Genomic DNA, 20,516 nt, shown 5'->3' on the forward strand with positions numbered 1-20,516 from the left:
CAAGGCCAAGCACTACATTTTAGGAAAGGAGCCTGCATGTACCAGAGCAACTTGGTGGCCTAGGGGCAACTCTAAATCACTTTTACGCATGCTATGCATATGTCAGTAGACTCATCTCCAAAACTCCAGTTGAGTCTTACCAATGTAAAAGCACCCACATCCGCAGGTGAGTAAATCCATGGGGTTTTGTAATTAATAAAATGTTTGGGGTGGAACATACGTCCATTGGGTAATCGCATCTGGTGTCTGGAGTCCATAAATTTGCTGTAGGAGCAAGCACCATAGGGAAAAGTGCCCAGTAATTTGCATGCTTCCCCACATGCTGACCTACTGTATTCACTCTGGACCAATTTGTTGCCCACAGTGCGAACCCTTCTGTAGTTGACAGCGGGAGCAGGCGGCACAAAAGGGCCCAAGGAAGGGTCCATGGTAAGCAAATGTAAAATACTTTCCCCAGATACGTTTGACTTGTTTGTGTTGGGTGTTGTATCGGGTAATGGTCCACTGGTTTTAATGGTCTTTTTTGCAAATAGAAGGTCATGGCGTGTAGATCTAGATGCTCGCCTGAAGGCTTTCTTCAAGCAAGTATGACTGTATCCTCGTTCGAGGAGACACTGTCTGAAGAGGTAAGCCTACTTCTGGTATAGTTTATCGTTCAAACTATTTTGTCTAGCTCTGAGGTATTGGCTATAGGGAATGGATGCAACAAGGGGCTGAGGACGGAAGCAGGTGGAGTGCAAAATAGTATTTCCTGACATTGGTTTGTAAAACAATTCACAAACGACGTGGCTTTCTGTCCCCCTATGAGCAACCTATGAGTAAGGAGGTCCCAAAGGACAAAGATGTCATCAATATATTGGTACCACATGAGACTGTGGTCCACATACATCAAGAAATAATTTTCTATGAAGAGTAATCATTTCCATTCCCCCAGGTACAGGTTAGAAAAGGTCCCCATAGCCACTCTCTAGTAGGATAAATTCTAATGACAAAATGATGAATTCATTGAACTGTTGTTCATGTTGACTTCTTTGGGACAGAAAATGTTGTCTGACAAACAGGCCCTTGTCGTGGAGTATGGAACTTTAAAGAACTTCCATGTCAATGGTGGCAATAAGGGTGCCAGCAGAGATGTGGACCCCTGGGGATCTGTAATAAGTGAATGGTGTAGTGGATATACGATGGTAAGCAAATTACAAAAGGTCTTAGGTGTTCATCAACTATTCGGCTAAGGCTTTCAGTGATTGGTCCCCTACCTGATATGATGGGTCTACCAAGAGGGTTGGTGATGCTTTTGTGCAGTTTGTGAAAGGAATAGAAGGTCACCACTTTAGGGAAACTAGTTCTCACAAACTCCCACACAGACTTGGAAATTATAAAAGATAGAATTCCTTGGTAAAGTATGGAAGTTCAAAAGTTAAGTGCACGTGTTGAACTGTGTGACCTTTGCTTGGCACCCAGTGAGGAGGAAAACATGGCGTAAGTGATGACCATCTACCCACCTACCCTTACAGGGAATACAAACACCCTCCTTTGTGGTGTTTTACACTAAACATGCAGAAAAACACTTGCTGATGTCATGGAAAAGCATGCAGATTCCTAGTTTTCTTGTGTGCTAACAATACAGCACTATTGTGTACAGAGTGGAGTAAGACCTGCCCAGTTTTCTTTTGCCGAGCTTCTCAAACCCTCAACCTATCTCTTTCTTCATAACATTAAAACTAAGTATTATGAAGTCTGAAGTAGTGTTGAGCGAACACGGACTGTATTATTCGTGTTCGTACCGAATAATTGGATTTTTTGTACCCGAACACGGACACGGACACTTTACTGTATGTTCGGGTAAAAATCCGTGTTCGGTCGTTTTATTTCCGGGTTTTGCATGCTTTGGCGCTCTTTTCATGGCGGGCTTTCAACAGCCAATCAACAATCGTTTAACTGGTGTGCCTTAAGCCATCCCAGCCATGCCTGCAAATGTCTCAGTAGCTGTGATTGGCCGTCTGAAGCATGTGACCAAGTCTTTATAAGTTCGAGGCAGCCGCAGCGGCGTCATTATGCTGCTTAGATTCAGGGACAGAGCACACATCAACGTGCTGGCTGCTGATTAGGGAAAGATAGGCAGGAAAAAACCATTTGTGTCCGGATAGAATTGAGGGACAGGTCGGAGTGTTTAGGCAGGGCGAGTTGTAGGCATTTTAGGGATAGAGTCTGCTGAATTATAGGGTCAGTGTCTTCTACAAACTACAATCGATATTGCTGTGTGGGGGGTGGGGTCTGCACTCAATCCTGATCTACGATCTCTTCTCAATCCTGTTAGGGACAGAGTCTGCTGAATTTTAGGGAAACTGTGTTCTACAAACTACAATCGATATTGCTGTGTGGTGTGGGATTGGAGATAGGCAGGTGTCAGTGATCCACATCCATTTTTCTGTGTGTGAGCTGCAGTGAACACAATCTTTTTGGGCTGCAGTGAACACAATCTTTTTGGGCTGCAGTGAACACAATCTTTTTGGGCTGCAGTGAACACAATCTTTTTGGGCTGCAGTGAACACAATCTTTTTGGGCTGCAGTGAACACAATCTTTTTGGGGTGCAGTGAACAAAATCTTTTTGGGGTGCAGTGAACACAATCCTTTTTGGTGTGCAGTGAACACAATCTTTGTGGGGTGCAGTGAACAAAATCCTTTGTGGGGTGCAGTGAACACAATCTTTTTGGGGTGCAGTGAACAAAATCCTTTTTGGGGTGCAGTGAACAACATCCTTTTTGGGGTGCAGTGAACACAATCTTTTTGGGGTGCAGTGAACAAAATCCTTTGTGGGGTGCAGTGAACACAATCTTTTTGGGGTGCAGTGAACACAATCTTTTTGGGGTGGAGTGAACAACATCCTTTTTGGGGTGCAGTGAACAAAATCCTTTTTGGGGTGCAGTGAACAAAATCATTTTTGGGGTGCAGTGAACACAATCTTTTTGGGGTGCAGTGAACACAATCTTTGTGGGGTGCAGTGAACACAATCTTTTTGGGGTGGAGTGAACAACATCCTTTTTGGGGTGCAGTGAACAACATCCTTTTTGGGGTGCAGTGAACACAATCTTTTTGGGGTGCAGTGAACACAATCTTTGTGGGGTACAGTGAACAGAATCTTTGTGGGGTGCAGTGAACACAATCTTTGGGGGGTACAGTGAACACAATCTTTGTGAGGTGCAGTGAACACAATCTTTGTGGGGTGCAGTGAACACAATCATTGTGGGGTGCAGTGAACTCAATCTTTGTGGGGTACAGTGAACACAATCTCATACTTCTGAAGGTTTGAGGGTGCTGCCTGTTCCATACTCCCCCTACTCCTCATCTAGCCTTTTAGGGGTACAAACAATAGTAATTGGGGCCTAGTGTGGTTGTGTACGTGTGATATACATACACTTTTTTGGGATCATATTTTCTATTCCGCTATTTAATCAAAAACCTTTGGGGATCAGTTAAATTGGGGGATAGTCTGTGTTGGTACGTGTGAGAGAGATCCACCTTTCCAAGTTGTTGGGGTTCATCTCATACTTCTGAAGGTTTGAGGGTGCTGCCTGTTCCATACTCCCCCTACTCCTAGCCTTTTAGGGGTACAAACAATAGTAATTGGGGCCTAGTGTGGTTGTGTACGTGTGATATACATACACTTTTTTGGGATCATATTTTCTATTCCGCTATTTAATCAAAAACCTTTGGGGATCAGTTAAATTGGGGGATAGTCTGTGTTGGTACGTGTGAGAGAGATCCACCTTTCCAAGTTGTTGGGGTTCATCTCATACTTCTGAAGGTTTGAGGGTGCTGCCTGTTCCATACTCCCCCTACTCCTAGCCTTTTAGGGGTACAAACAATAGTAATTGGGGCCTAGTGTGGTTGTGTACGTGTGATATACATACACTTTTTTGGGATCATATTTTCTATTCCGCTATTTAATCAAAAACCTTTGGGGATCAGTTAAATTGGGGGATAGTCTGTGTTGGTACGTGTGAGAGAGATCCACCTTTCCAAGTTGTTGGGGTTCATCTCATACTTCTGAAGGTTTGAGGGTGCTGCCTGTTCCATACTCCCCCTACTCCTAGCCTTTTAGGGGTACAAACAATAGTAATTGGGGCCTAGTGTGGTTGTGTACGTGTGATATACATACACTTTTTTGGGATCATATTTTCTATTCCGCTATTTAATCAAAAACCTTTGGGGATCAGTTAAATTGGGGGATAGTCTGTGTTGGTACGTGTGAGAGAGATCCACCTTTCCAAGTTGTTGGGGTTCATCTCATACTTCTGAAGGTTTGAGGGTGCTGCCTGTTCCATACTCCCCCTACTCCTAGCCTTTTAGGGGTACAAACAATAGTAATTGGGGCCTAGTGTGGTTGTGTACGTGTGATATACATACACTTTTTTGGGATCATATTTTCTATTCCGCTATTTAATCAAAAACCTTTGGGGATCAGTTAAATTGGGGGATAGTCTGTGTTGGTACGTGTGAGAGAGATCCACCTTTCCAAGTTGTTGGGGTTCATCTCATACTTCTGAAGGTTTGAGGGTGCTGCCTGTTCCATACTCCCCCTACTCCTAGCCTTTTAGGGGTACAAACAATAGTAATTGGGGCCTAGTGTGGTTGTGTACGTGTGATATACATACACTTTTTTGGGATCATATTTTCTATTCCGCTATTTAATCAAAAACCTTTGGGGATCAGTTAAATTGGGGGATAGTCTGTGTTGGTACGTGTGAGAGAGATCCACCTTTCCAAGTTGTTGGGGTTCATCTCATACTTCTGAAGGTTTGAGGGTGCTGCCTGTTCCATACTCCCCCTACTCCTAGCCTTTTAGGGGTACAAACAATAGTAATTGGGGCCTAGTGTGGTTGTGTACGTGTGATATACATACACTTTTTTGGGATCATATTTTCTATTCCGCTATTTAATCAAAAACCTTTGGGGATCAGTTAAATTGGGGGATAGTCTGTGTTGGTACGTGTGAGAGAGATCCACCTTTCCAAGTTGTTGGGGTTCATCTCATACTTCTGAAGGTTTGAGGGTGCTGCCTGTTCCATACTCCCCCTACTCCTAGCCTTTTAGGGGTACAAACAATAGTAATTGGGGCCTAGTGTGGTTGTGTACGTGTGATATACATACACTTTTTTGGGATCATATTTTCTATTCCGCTATTTAATCAAAAACCTTTGGGGATCAGTTAAATTGGGGGATAGTCTGTGTTGGTACGTGTGAGAGAGATCCACCTTTCCAAGTTGTTGGGGTTCATCTCATACTTCTGAAGGTTTGAGGGTGCTGCCTGTTCCATACTCCCCCTACTCCTAGCCTTTTAGGGGTACAAACAATAGTAATTGGGGCCTAGTGTGGTTGTGTACGTGTGATATACATACACTTTTTTGGGATCATATTTTCTATTCCGCTATTTAATCAAAAACCTTTGGGGATCAGTTAAATTGGGGGATAGTCTGTGTTGGTACGTGTGAGAGAGATCCACCTTTCCAAGTTGTTGGGGTTCATCTCATACTTCTGAAGGTTTGAGGGTGCTGCCTGTTCCATACTCCCCCTACTCCTAGCCTTTTAGGGGTACAAACAATAGTAATTGGGGCCTAGTGTGGTTGTGTACGTGTGATATACATACACTTTTTTGGGATCATATTTTCTATTCCGCTATTTAATCAAAAACCTTTGGGGATCAGTTAAATTGGGGGATAGTCTGTGTTGGTACGTGTGAGAGAGATCCACCTTTCCAAGTTGTTGGGGTTCATCTCATACTTCTGAAGGTTTGAGGGTGCTGCCTGTTCCATACTCCCCCTACTCCTAGCCTTTTAGGGGTACAAACAATAGTAATTGGGGCCTAGTGTGGTTGTGTACGTGTGATATACATACACTTTTTTGGGATCATATTTTCTATTCCGCTATTTAATCAAAAACCTTTGGGGATCAGTTAAATTGGGGGATAGTCTGTGTTGGTACGTGTGAGAGAGATCCACCTTTCCAAGTTGTTGGGGTTCATCTCATACTTCTGAAGGTTTGAGGGTGCTGCCTGTTCCATACTCCCCCTACTCCTAGCCTTTTAGGGGTACAAACAATAGTAATTGGGGCCTAGTGTGGTTGTGTACGTGTGATATACATACACTTTTTTGGGATCATATTTTCTATTCCGCTATTTAATCAAAAACCTTTGGGGATCAGTTAAATTGGGGGATAGTCTGTGTTGGTACGTGTGAGAGAGATCCACCTTTCCAAGTTGTTGGGGTTCATCTCATACTTCTGAAGGTTTGAGGGTGCTGCCTGTTCCATACTCCCCCTACTCCTAGCCTTTTAGGGGTACAAACAATAGTAATTGGGGCCTAGTGTGGTTGTGTACGTGTGATATACATACACTTTTTTGGGATCATATTTTCTATTCCGCTATTTAATCAAAAACCTTTGGGGATCAGTTAAATTGGGGGATAGTCTGTGTTGGTACGTGTGAGAGAGATCCACCTTTCCAAGTTGTTGGGGTTCATCTCATACTTCTGAAGGTTTGAGGGTGCTGCCTGTTCCATACTCCCCCTACTCCTAGCCTTTTAGGGGTACAAACAATAGTAATTGGGGCCTAGTGTGGTTGTGTACGTGTGATATACATACACTTTTTTGGGATCATATTTTCTATTCCGCTATTTAATCAAAAACCTTTGGGGATCAGTTAAATTGGGGGATAGTCTGTGTTGGTACGTGTGAGAGAGATCCACCTTTCCAAGTTGTTGGGGTTCATCTCATACTTCTGAAGGTTTGAGGGTGCTGCCTGTTCCATACTCCCCCTACTCCTAGCCTTTTAGGGGTACAAACAATAGTAATTGGGGCCTAGTGTGGTTGTGTACGTGTGATATACATACACTTTTTTGGGATCATATTTTCTATTCCGCTATTTAATCAAAAACCTTTGGGGATCAGTTAAATTGGGGGATAGTCTGTGTTGGTACGTGTGAGAGAGATCCACCTTTCCAAGTTGTTGGGGTTCATCTCATACTTCTGAAGGTTTGAGGGTGCTGCCTGTTCCATACTCCCCCTACTCCTAGCCTTTTAGGGGTACAAACAATAGTAATTGGGGCCTAGTGTGGTTGTGTACGTGTGATATACATACACTTTTTTGGGATCATATTTTCTATTCCGCTATTTAATCAAAAACCTTTGGGGATCAGTTAAATTGGGGGATAGTCTGTGTTGGTACGTGTGAGAGAGATCCACCTTTCCAAGTTGTTGGGGTTCATCTCATACTTCTGAAGGTTTGAGGGTGCTGCCTGTTCCATACTCCCCCTACTCCTAGCCTTTTAGGGGTACAAACAATAGTAATTGGGGCCTAGTGTGGTTGTGTACGTGTGATATACATACACTTTTTTGGGATCATATTTTCTATTCCGCTATTTAATCAAAAACCTTTGGGGATCAGTTAAATTGGGGGATAGTCTGTGTTGGTACGTGTGAGAGAGATCCACCTTTCCAAGTTGTTGGGGTTCATCTCATACTTCTGAAGGTTTGAGGGTGCTGCCTGTTCCATACTCCCCCTACTCCTAGCCTTTTAGGGGTACAAACAATAGTAATTGGGGCCTAGTGTGGTTGTGTACGTGTGATATACATACACTTTTTTGGGATCATATTTTCTATTCCGCTATTTAATCAAAAACCTTTGGGGATCAGTTAAATTGGGGGATAGTCTGTGTTGGTACGTGTGAGAGAGATCCACCTTTCCAAGTTGTTGGGGTTCATCTCATACTTCTGAAGGTTTGAGGGTGCTGCCTGTTCCATACTCCCCCTACTCCTAGCCTTTTAGGGGTACAAACAATAGTAATTGGGGCCTAGTGTGGTTGTGTACGTGTGATATACATACACTTTTTTGGGATCATATTTTCTATTCCGCTATTTAATCAAAAACCTTTGGGGATCAGTTAAATTGGGGGATAGTCTGTGTTGGTACGTGTGAGAGAGATCCACCTTTCCAAGTTGTTGGGGTTCATCTCATACTTCTGAAGGTTTGAGGGTGCTGCCTGTTCCATACTCCCCCTACTCCTAGCCTTTTAGGGGTACAAACAATAGTAATTGGGGCCTAGTGTGGTTGTGTACGTGTGATATACATACACTTTTTTGGGATCATATTTTCTATTCCGCTATTTAATCAAAAACCTTTGGGGATCAGTTAAATTGGGGGATAGTCTGTGTTGGTACGTGTGAGAGAGATCCACCTTTCCAAGTTGTTGGGGTTCATCTCATACTTCTGAAGGTTTGAGGGTGCTGCCTGTTCCATACTCCCCCTACTCCTAGCCTTTTAGGGGTACAAACAATAGTAATTGGGGCCTAGTGTGGTTGTGTACGTGTGATATACATACACTTTTTTGGGATCATATTTTCTATTCCGCTATTTAATCAAAAACCTTTGGGGATCAGTTAAATTGGGGGATAGTCTGTGTTGGTACGTGTGAGAGAGATCCACCTTTCCAAGTTGTTGGGGTTCATCTCATACTTCTGAAGGTTTGAGGGTGCTGCCTGTTCCATACTCCCCCTACTCCTAGCCTTTTAGGGGTACAAACAATAGTAATTGGGGCCTAGTGTGGTTGTGTACGTGTGATATACATACACTTTTTTGGGATCATATTTTCTATTCCGCTATTTAATCAAAAACCTTTGGGGATCAGTTAAATTGGGGGATAGTCTGTGTTGGTACGTGTGAGAGAGATCCACCTTTCCAAGTTGTTGGGGTTCATCTCATACTTCTGAAGGTTTGAGGGTGCTGCCTGTTCCATACTCCCCCTACTCCTCATCTAGCCTTTTAGGGGTACAAACAATAGTAATTGGGGCCTAGTGTGGTTGTGTACGTGTGATATACATACACTTTTTTTGGATCATATTTTCTATTCCGCTATTTAATCAAAAACCTTTGGGGATCAGTTAAATTGGGGGATAGTCTGTGTTGGTACGTGTGAGAGAGATCCACCTTTCCAAGTTGTTGGGGTTCATCTCATACTTCTGAAGGTTTGAGGGTGCTGCCTGTTCCATACCCCCCCTACTCCTCATCTAGCCTTTTAGGGGTACAAACAATAGTAATTGGGGCCTAGTGTGGTTGTGTACGTGCGAGATACATACACTTTTTTTGATCATATTTCCTATTCCGCTATTCAATAAAAACCTTTGAGGATCAATTGAATTGCGGGATAGTCTGTGTCGGTACGTGTGAGAGAGATCCACCTTTCCAAGTTGTTGGGGTTCATCTCATACTTCTGAAGGTTTGAGGGTGCTGCCTGTTCCATACCCCCCCTACTCCTCATCTAGCCTTTTAGGGGTACAAACAATAGTAATTGGGGCCTAGTGTGGTTGTGTACGTGCGAGATACATACACTTTTTTTGATCATATTTCCTATTCCGCTATTCAATAAAAACCTTTGAGGATCAATTGAATTGCGGGATAGTCTGTGTCGGTACGTGTGAGAGAGATCCACCTTTCCAAGTTGTTGGGGTTCATCTCATACTTCTGAAGGTTTGAGGGTGCTGCCTGTTCCATACCCCCCCTACTCCTCATCTAGCCTTTTAGGGGTACAAACAATAGTAATTGGGGCCTAGTGTGGTTGTGTACGTGCGAGATACATACACTTTTTTTGATCATATTTCCTATTCCGCTATTCAATAAAAACCTTTGAGGATCAATTGAATTGCGGGATAGTCTGTGTCGGTACGTGTGAGAGAGATCCACCTTTCCAAGTTGTTGGGGTTCATCTCATACTTCTGAAGGTTTGAGGGTGCTGCCTGTTCCATACCCCCCCTACTCCTCATCTAGCCTTTTAGGGGTACAAACAATAGTAATTGGGGCCTAGTGTGGTTGTGTACGTGCGAGATACATACACTTTTTTTGATCATATTTCCTATTCCGCTATTCAATAAAAACCTTTGAGGATCAATTGAATTGCGGGATAGTCTGTGTCGGTACGTGTGAGAGAGATCCACCTTTCCAAGTTGTTGGGGTTCATCTCATACTTCTGAAGGTTTGAGGGTGCTGCCTGTTCCATACTCCCCCCTACTCCTCATCTAGCCTTTTAGGGGTACAAACAATAGTAATTGGGGCCTAGTGTGGTTGTGTACGTGTGATATACATACACTTTTTTTGGATCATATTTTCTATTCCGCTATTCAATAAAAACCTTTCTAGGGCAAGATCTTAAATTACAGAAATATGAGGAGACCGTCAAATAAGGGCCGTGGCCTGGGTCGTGGTGCTGCTGGTAGAGCTCCTGTTGCAAGGAGAGGACATGGTCGATCTGTGCCAGCTACACGCACAAGTGAAACACCTTCCTCAAGTGTGAGTAGGCGACAGAACCTGCATCAGTATTTGGTAGGGCATCAAACGCCCCTAGAAGTGATGAGGCCAGAACAAGTTGAGGCGATAGTAGATTGGTTTGCTGCTGACAGTGCCTCCAGTTCCTTCACATTGTCTCCCACCCAGTCTACTGCAGAAAGGTCAGAGTTGGCACCTGCAGCCAATGTCCAACCGTCTTTCACCTCACCCCCTTGCAAATCAGGCCAGCAGTCTGAGCCCCAAGCCATACAGCAGTCTCTTATTCTTTTTGAGGACTCTGTCAGCAGGGTTTCCCAGGGCCATCCACCTAGCCCTGCCCCAGAAGTGGAAGAGATTGAGTGCAGCGATGCCCAACCACTTATTTCTCAAGATGAGTACATGCAAGGATCATCGCAGCACGTCTCCGATGATGACGAAACGCAGGTGCCAACTGCTGCGGCGTTCAGCATTGTGGAGACCGACAAGGAGGGCAGGGGTGAAGACTGGGTGGAAGATGATGTGGAGGACGATGAGGTCCTCGACCCCACATGGAATGAACGTCATGCAGGTGACCTGAGTAGTTTGGAGGAAGAGGCGGTGGTCGCACAGAGCCACCAGCACAGCAGAAGAGGGAGCAGGGTGCAGAAGCGGAGCGGCCGTGCCCTAGACACTACGCCCGCTACTGCCCAACGCAGCAAGGGAACGAGCGCACCAAAGTCAGCTCAAAGGAGTTCTCTAGCGTGGAAGTTCTTTAGAAAATGTGCTGATGACAGGACACGAGTGGTTTGCACCCTGTGCAATCAGAGCTTGAAGCGAGGCATGAACCTTCTCAACCTGAGCACAACCTGCATGATCAGGCATCTAAGTGCAAAGCACGAGCTGCAGTGGAGTACACACCTTCAAAACCAAGAAACGTCTCTGGCTCATCCTGCTTCCTCTTCTGCTGCAGTCTCGGCCGCTCCAGCCACATCTGTAGTGATACCGGCACCTGCCACCCCGCAAACAGACGATCTGTCAGCAACACCACCACCTGGGTCACCAACAACCATCTCCACAATGTCCCGTGGAAGCGTTCAGCTTTCCATCTCCCAAACACTTGAGAGGAAGAGGAAGTACCCCCCTACCCACCCGCGATCCCTGGCCCTGAATGCCAGCATTTCAAAATTATTGGCCTTTGAAATGCTGTCATTCCGTCTGGTGGAGACGCACAGTTTTAAAAACCTTATGTCGGTGGCTGTCCCACAGTACGTCGTGCCCAGCCGCCACTACTTTTCCAGGCAAGCCATCCCTTCCCTGCACAACCAAGTGGGGGAAAATATCAGGTGTGCACTGCGCAACGCCATCTGTGCCAAGGTCCACCTAACTACGGATACGTGGACCAGTAAGCACGGTCAGGGGCGTTATATCTCCCTAACGGCACACTGGGTAAATGCAGTGGCGGATGGGCCTGAGGCGGATAGCAATTTGGCGCATGTCCTTCCACCACCGAGGATTGCAGGGCGCTTCAGTTTGCCTCCTGTTCGTAACTCCTCCTACTCCGCTTCCTCATCCTCTACCGCCTCCTCATCCGGACAGCGTAACACCTTCACCACCAACTTCAGCACGGCCAGGGGTAAACGACAGCAGGCAGTTTTACAACTTGCCTGTTTGGGGGACAAACCACACACCGCGCAGGAGTTGTGGAGGAGCATGGAACAGCAGACAAATGAGTGGTTGCTGCCAGCGAGCCTCAAGCCCGGCCTGGTGGTGTGTGATAACGGGCGAAATCTCATAGCAGCTCTGGGCCTAGCCGGTTTGACGCACATCCCTTGCCTGGCGCATGTGCTGAATTTGGTGGTGCAGAGGTTCCTTAAAAACTACCCCGATATGTCAGAGCTGCTGCAGAAAGTGCGGGCCGTTTGTGCGCACTTTCGGCGTTCTCACCCTGCTGCTGCTCGCCTGGCAGGGCTGCAGCGTAACTTCGGCCTTCCCGCTCACCGCCTCATATGTGACGTGCCCACAAGGTGGAACTCCACCTTGCACATGCTGGAAAGACTGTGCGAGCAGCAGCAGGCCATAGTGGAGTTTCAGCTGCAGCACGCACGCGTGAGTCGCTCTGCGGAACAGCACCACTTCACCACCAATAACTGGGCCTCCATGCGAGACCTGTGTGCCTTGTTGCGCTGTTTTGAGTACTCCACCAACATGGCCAGTGGCAATGACGCCGTTCTCAGCTTAACTATCCCACTTCTATGCCTCCTTGAAAAAACAATTCGGGCGATGATGGAAGAGGATGTGGCACAGGATGAGGAGGAGGAGGAGGATGAAGAGGTAACATTTCCAAGGCTTTCAGGGCAGTCATTCGCAAGGGGCTCCGAGGGTGGGTTCCTGCACACGCAAACGCCAGGGACGCAATTGTCCAGCAGGGGCACAGTTCTGGAGGATGAGGAGGATGAGGAGGAGGAGGAGCTGGAGGAGGAGATGGAACCATGTTCACAGCAGGGTGGCACCCAGGCCAGCTCATGGCCATCACTGGTGCGTGGCTGGGGGGATACAGAGGACACGGACGATACACCTCCCACAGAGGACAGCCTTTCGTCGCCTCTGGGCAGCCTGGCACACATGAGCGATTACATGCTGCAGTGTCTCCACAACGACCGCCGAGTTGCCCACATTCTAACTTGTGCTGATTACTGGGTGGCCACGCTGCTGGATCCCCGTTACAAGGACAACATACCGTCCTTAATTCACTCACTGGAGCGCGATCGCAAGATGCGCGAGTACAAGCGCACGCTGGTAGACGCCATGCTGCTGGCATTCCCATCTGACAGCGGGGCCACAGTGGAAGCACAGGGCAGAGGAGGAGGAGGAGGAGGTCGCCAACGCAACCAGGGCACCGCCAGCACCTCAGAAGGCAGGGTTAGCATGGCCGAAATGTGGAAAAGCTTTGTCAGCACGCCACAACAAACAGCAGCACCAGCAGCTCAGATGGAACGTCTTAGCAGGAGGCAGCATTTTACCAACATGGTGGAGCAGTATGTGTGCACACGCCTACATGTAGTGAATGACGGGTCTGCCCCCTTCAACTTCTGGGTCTCCAAATTGGGCACATGGCCTGAGCTTGCCCTTTACGCCTTGGAGGTGCTGGCGTGCCCTGCAGCCAGTGTATTATCTGAACGGGTATTTAGCACGGCTGGGGGCGTTATAACAGACAAGCGCAGCCGCCTGTCCAGAGACAATGTGGACAAGCTCACGTTCATTAAAATGAACCAGGCATGGATCCCACGGGACTTTTCCGTACCTTATGCAGAATAGCAATGGATACCGACCTTACCCACCCATTGTTCCATTTTTGCTCTTTCTCACTCTTTTGGGGTGTACCCTCATTTAAAATTTTTGAAAAGAAGCAGTGTTGGCTACCTCGTCCTCCTCCTCAGGGCCAGATTAATGTAGGGGCTATTGGAGCTGCAGCTCCAGGCCCCTACCTTTTATATAGGCCCCGGGTTGGCCATATTCACTGTTACCGCTCTTCTGTCACTTGTAAACACAGAAGTCTGGCTTCTATGCTCGCTTCCCCAGGCAGCACCCTCAGAACCTCCCCACACAGCGTGAAGGCCGGACAAGGAGGGACAGTTGGCGATGCATGGATGTGTTTATGGGCTTCAGAGACAGCATCCCATGTTGAATTAGGCATGCATGGCTGCACCCTTCCTCCTCTGGGTGCATGGCAAGGCACGGCCCTTAAGGCCCTTCAAAATCCTCAGCACCAAGCCCATGATGCTGTTAATCCGGCCCTGGTCCTCCTCCACCGCCGCTTCCACCTACACCGCCCATAGGTGTGCGCAGCCTATTGCATTAAGGTGTGCACCCCAAAGTTGAAATACACATGCATGTGTTTGCCAGCAGGGAGAGTAATGTATCGGGGCCATGTACCTGTAGGCAAGGAGAAATAGAGCAGAGCAGGTCCCAGGGAGATCTTTCCCATCTCCTCACTGGCAATGCTATGTGCCCTAGGTGATTAGGGTGTGCCCAGGCACACCCAGCACACCCTGTGCGCACGCCTATGTCACCGCCACATCCACCACCACCTCAACCTCCCTCCTACTCCATATGGGCCTCGTCCTTCAGAGATGAAGAAGAACATTGTTTTATTTTTCTGTTTTTTTTTTGTTGTTTTAAGTTATTTCCCTATCCACATTTGTTTGCAGAGCACTTGCCATGCTCTTAATTACGTTTTGCTGCCATTTGCAGCACTCTAGCCCTTTCCTTTGGTGTTTTAGAGCCATTTTAGTGCCTTAAAGTTCGGGTCCCCATTGACTTCAATGGGGTTCGGTGTCCGGGAAAAGTTCGGTAAAAGTCCGGGACACGGACCCGGACTTTTTTTTAAAGTTCGGCCGAACCCGTCGAACACGGACATCTAGGTGTTCGCTCAACCCTAGTCTGAAGTAATCCCCAAGGTGGTCTTATAGTCTTCTTACATTGGTATCATGACATCTTTAAAAGTGACTGAGCACAAAAAATTGAGAGGAAGGTTAAAGTGGTTGCCAACTCCTTTCATATACCCAGTGAAGTGATTGGCCTCAGGTGATACATCAAGATAAAAAACATTCTCCTTCATAGGTTGTACCTGTTTATCTGCAGCGATCTCTTCTATGCATCCATTTAAAGTTCAACATTTATGCAGATTTTCTGAGCTTCCAGAGGCAAAGGTGTGGGGGTCTGTTGCCACACATTGAACAGCTCAGAGAGGAGGATTTTTACTGTGAGTTACTATTTATTTTAATCAGTATTTCACTAAACGCTACATTATATGGATCTTTATCATTATTGCATGTGATGGTAAATGGAGAAGAGGACCTGTTAGCCTTACATCACTTATTTGGAAGAAAACCCTTTGTATTCACACAAAAGCACTATATGACCTGTATGTGAAAAAGGTCTACTTTTCAGGTGAGCTGCCACCCTGCACACTGGCGGAACACGGAATTGTTTTGAAGTCACTGAATCAAAGAATTCTTTAACTTTTGACATTCAAACAGTATCTGATGGGACTTTTTATATTTATGCAATATCTGAATTTGCAGAACTGGGACGGGGTTCACTGCCCGGTAGGGCATTTGGACACATTTTTATTATTATTATTGGCACATATTGATAGTGGAATAATTTTTAATTGTTTATTCAGCGCACTAATATTTTTATGACATTGTTATTGAATTGAAATAAGACACATGTTTTGACATATTTTTGATTACTCCTTATTATACTGCATTTCCTAGTAGTTTAAATTGAATTTGGCACCACACCCTTTACTCCAATTTATTTAACTTTGTATGTAGAGATACTGCTAGGTGTTTCAGAAATGTCCTTGATTAGATAATTTTGCCCATTAAACATTGGTAGTGCATGAGTGGCTTGTTTTATTCTTTCTGATCATTGGTTTTGTGGAGATTCCTTGTAAAATAGAGACATGTTAAATGGAACACCACTAAAATAATTATTTACATAAAATATCCCCAGCAAAGAAAGATGGTAAATACTCACTACTAACTACACCAACAATCCCTGCTGTAATTAAAGAAGTCAATTCCTTGAGTGTTAGATGCTTGCACTCTGCCCACTTCCTCCTTTTAGTGGTTCCCTCAACTGGCCCATGTGTAATTACCCTGATAAGTAAAGAACTATGTATTGAACTGTTATACTTCTCCTAAGACCCTTGGTAAACCCAGAATGCAGCTCTAGGTTTATTGGGTTATTTGATGTTGACTTAGTGGTTTCTCTGGTTAGGTTAGAATATGATTTATTTTACCTTCACATGAGCTAACCCTTGACATCTTCAAAGTAAAAGAAAAGGTTTCGTGCTTGCCAGAGTAATTCACAAGATAATACATTCGAAAATGGCAGGTCTTTATTGGACAATGAAGCAAAGAAAAGAAGGAAAGCATTTGAAGCATAGCACACAAAGCTGCTTAGGGAAGATACTATCAAAAAACAGAAAGAGAATAAGGGCAGTAAGCCAGTGTAGAGAAGTGATAGCTTACTAGGGCAGGTAATCATAACATAAATAGGTCACGCTAAGGCAGCGGTTCAAGTAAAAAAAAAAAAAAAAAAAGATGTACCATCCGATAACCAGGAATGCATTACTTGCAAAATGGAACAAAGACCTCTCAGAGGATAATCTTGGAGATAAAATTCTAGAAGGCTATTTAAAAATCTGCAAATATCTAATCAATGAAACCTGGCGGGAGGCACAATTCAAGTTGATGCACAGGGCATTCATCCTGTTCTACTGTTCCAAACTCACTCAACCACAAAAACACACCTAGCCTCAATGTGGCTTTAGCAATCCCTCCTTCAGCAAGCTTTTGGCTCTGCCCCCCCCCCCCCGATCACGCTCTTTAGGGAGCACATTTTCAACTTCATTACAAGTGTCACCGGGCTCCAGATTGCCAAAACCCCTCTCCTGCTGCTATTCAGTTACGACCAGGGCTTTTTTTCTCAGAGAAAAGGTGCAGGAACTCCCCTTTCTAAGTTACTTTGTGTCTCTGCCCCCTACCCACCTTCAAGCACTAACCCTTGGTTCCACCCCTACCCACCTCTGAGCACCGACACTTGGATCCACCCCCTACCCAGCTTCCAGTACAGCCCCTTTTAGAGAATATAGAGACAAGTATAACTTTGTAGTGGAATGTATGGAATTTGGTTATTAAAAACAAGAAAAGCAACCCCCAACAACCAGCATCAATAGACTCTCTAGCAGCCAGCAACAGTAGAGCCCCTCCCCAAACAGTAGATCCCTCCCAGCAACAATTAACCCACAGTATGAAAAGATCCTCCACCAGCAACAATAGATTGCCATCCAAAAATAGATCCCCTCCAGCATCAATAGATCCAGCATCAGTAGATCCTCCAGCACCTCTTGTCATGGCATACATTCAGTGCTAGAGGTGCCGGAACTGCGTTCCCGCTGAAAAAAAGCCCTGGTTACGACCAAGACACAATAGGGTCACAAGAGCATTCGAGAACCCATGTTCCACAATGGATTTATATTTGTCTTAAGGCGGCCAAAAAAAGCTTCTTCAAAGCTTGGACAGTAAAATCCCCTCCTACCCTAACTATGGTCAAAAGAGATCTAACTGCTCTACTATATAAGTAACAACTGGATACTGAATTGCAGGACTATATTCCTATCAAAAGCTTTTTCTCTAGATGGAAGTCCTACATATTTTCCCCCTACAGAAATCTCATCTCTCATGGTTTCCTTCCAATATACGGAGTGGTATTGTAAAGCAAATGTAACAAACTGTTTGGGCAACTTAAAGCTACCGTAGTTTGGGATGCATACTACACTGAATTTACACCCAGGTGCTGATTTATGCTTATATTGTTGTCTGCATTACAGGGTCAGGGCAAAAAGATCATGCACTGCACCCCCACAAAATAAAAATCAATGTAGATCGCTGACTGATTAAAGAAGATTCTTCCTATTCTTTCCCTGAAAGCAATCTCCAGCCTGACCCTACAATAATCTTCTATCTCTCCCTCAGTAGCAGCAGGAACCTCTCCCTACAGTAGTTAGAGCAGAGTGACGTGCGGCGATACGTGACTCCAGCTTATATAGAGACTGGGTCACATGCTGCAGTGGCCAATCACAGCCATGCCATTAGTAGGCATGGCTATGATGGCTTCTAAGGGCACACTAGTTAAACGCTTGCTGATTGGCTGCCTTGCAGCTGTTGAAACCGCGCCATTAAAACCGCCCCAAAACATGAAATAAATTACCGAACAACGGACTGTATCCCGAACATACAGTGAAATGTTCAGGTCCGTGTCTGGATACCGAACATCCAAAAGTCCGGTACAATCCCGAACAATAGAGTCCGGGTTCGCTCAACCCTAAATGTTGATTGTTATCTCTTTTGTCCATGAAAACTCCAATAAACATATTTTAAAAAAAAAAAAGATGTAGGTAAGCTTTCTTTTTTTCCAAAAATTTTTATTGAGAGAATTTTGATTAAAAAAAAAAGATATACAGTATACAGTATATAAAAGTAACAGTACCGCAGTGCAGTCATTGACAATAACATGAGTAAAGTATATCCAACTCAAAGAAAACATAGACAGTATATAGATGAGGATCCATAACAAAACAAAACCAGACAAAAAGGTATCTGTCAACAAAGTACTAGAAACAAAGAAAGTAAAGGCAAAAGTTGCCCAATCCCCTCATACAACATAATGTTGTGATATCCTAATGTCAAACATTCCATCCACAGCATATCCACCTCACCAGGTGGAGGAATAAAATACTGTAGGATCCTCAATGGGGGAGAGGGATAAAATATAATTGAGGATCACAGTGCTCCATTTACCAGAGCTTGAGGCACTTTAATATCACAGTTGAATCAAATCAGACAGAAAGTATAGAGATCCAAGAGACTGCACCCAGTAATGCACGTTAAAGAACATAAGGAGATGGAAAAACAAAGAAGAGGAAAGAATGAAAAAATAAAGGGGAAAGGAGAAGAAAAGAGAAGTGCATCCTCCAGACCCGGACACCTGACCCCCAGGGCACCCAGATCACCCAGGTCACCTAGGAGATTGGAGGTATCTGATCCAGGGATTCCAGACCCTTTCAAACCTGGTTTGTTTATGTCAGAGAATGCCTGGTGATTTTTTCGTGATGCATGATCCAGGATATTTTGTGTTTGACCAGCGCAAAATTAATAATCAGGGACTTCCACGCTATAGTTATTTTGGCCGGCAAAAACATGAAAAAGGTCAGAGTTCTAAAGGTGTATGGAGATCTCCTCCAAAAGGTCATTAAATAGCACTGTCTTAACATTTTGGGTATATTAACCCCAGTTAGCAAGTGGAGGAGATTGAATATCCTAATCCAAAATCTCTGAACCTTTCAACAGGACCACCAGACATGAAACATGTATCCCTCCTGTCCACACCCCGAAAACAGAGGGGGAGGCATCGGGTTAAATTTTAGGTAAGCTTTCTTCCTAAAACCCTATGTATTTGTTAATAAATGATCAAACACATCATCTGTGACATACTTATCCCTAGTGATAGTCCTTTGGTGGTTATTGCCTTAATCCTCCCTTGATAAAAGTTTCTTTAATTTCTATGGTTTGGCCAGATCTCCCCTTGAATAAAGCAACCTTTATACATATTCTATACAAACTTGATATTTGACTTTTAGATACAGATAACAGGTAACAGTCTGCTGGAGAAGATTCCAAAAATGTGAAACAATGATAAAAATTTATTTGAGAGTTTCTTTAACCACTTCAGCTCCAGAAGGTTTTACTCCCTTAATGACCAGGCCATTTTTTGGGATTCGGCACTGCGTTAATTTAATGAAAAATTGCACGGTCGTGCGATGCTGTATCCAAATACAATTGATGTCCTTTTTTTCCCCACAAATAGAGCTTTCTTTTGGTGTTATTTGATCACCTCTGCGGTTTTTAGATTTTTCACTATAAACAAAAAAAGAGACAATTTTGAAAAAACACAATATTTTTTACTTTCTGCTATAAAACATCCCCAATAAAAAAAAATTAAAAATCAAATTTTTTTTTATCAGTTTAGGGCAATTTGTATTCTGCTACATATTTTTGATAAAAAAAAATCTCAAAAAGCATATTTATGTATATGCAAAAAAAGTATATCTGCGTGGGGCAGTCGGCAACTGGTTAAAGAATATACAGTATTATTGTAATTATTGTATTACCAACATTGCAATATGACTGTGTATGGCTAATTATTTAGGCTGCCAAGTCTTCAAGGCTTCTTCTGGCTTTTCTAAGTCCCAGATATTTTACAGTCAGCCTCCATGGGCACTCATGCCGGTGTTCCGTGAAAAAACCATACCCGTGTGAAAACCATACCCTCGTCACTTCTGGAGGGTATGGATTTCTCACGGTACATAAACTTGCCGCGGTTAGAAGAAAACAGCTCCTCTGCAACATGAATCATCTCCGCTCCTTCCCCTCTCACTTCCCTGCTCTCGGCTAATAAATATAAAAGCGCATCACGGAGCCGAGATGTCCGTCATATCGATTCCATACACCCGCCGCCGCTTTTATATTTACTAGCCGACATCAGGGAGGTGACAGGGATAGCAGAGGAGATGATTAATGTTGCTGCCGAACTGTTTTTATGTACCCGCCGCAAGTTTCTGATTATACACACTTCCGTTATGATTTCCTACCC

Source organism: Pelophylax lessonae, assembly GCF_965119305.1.
Source record: "Pelophylax lessonae genome assembly, chromosome: 12".
Classification (NCBI taxonomy): Eukaryota; Metazoa; Chordata; class Amphibia; order Anura; family Ranidae; genus Pelophylax; species Pelophylax lessonae.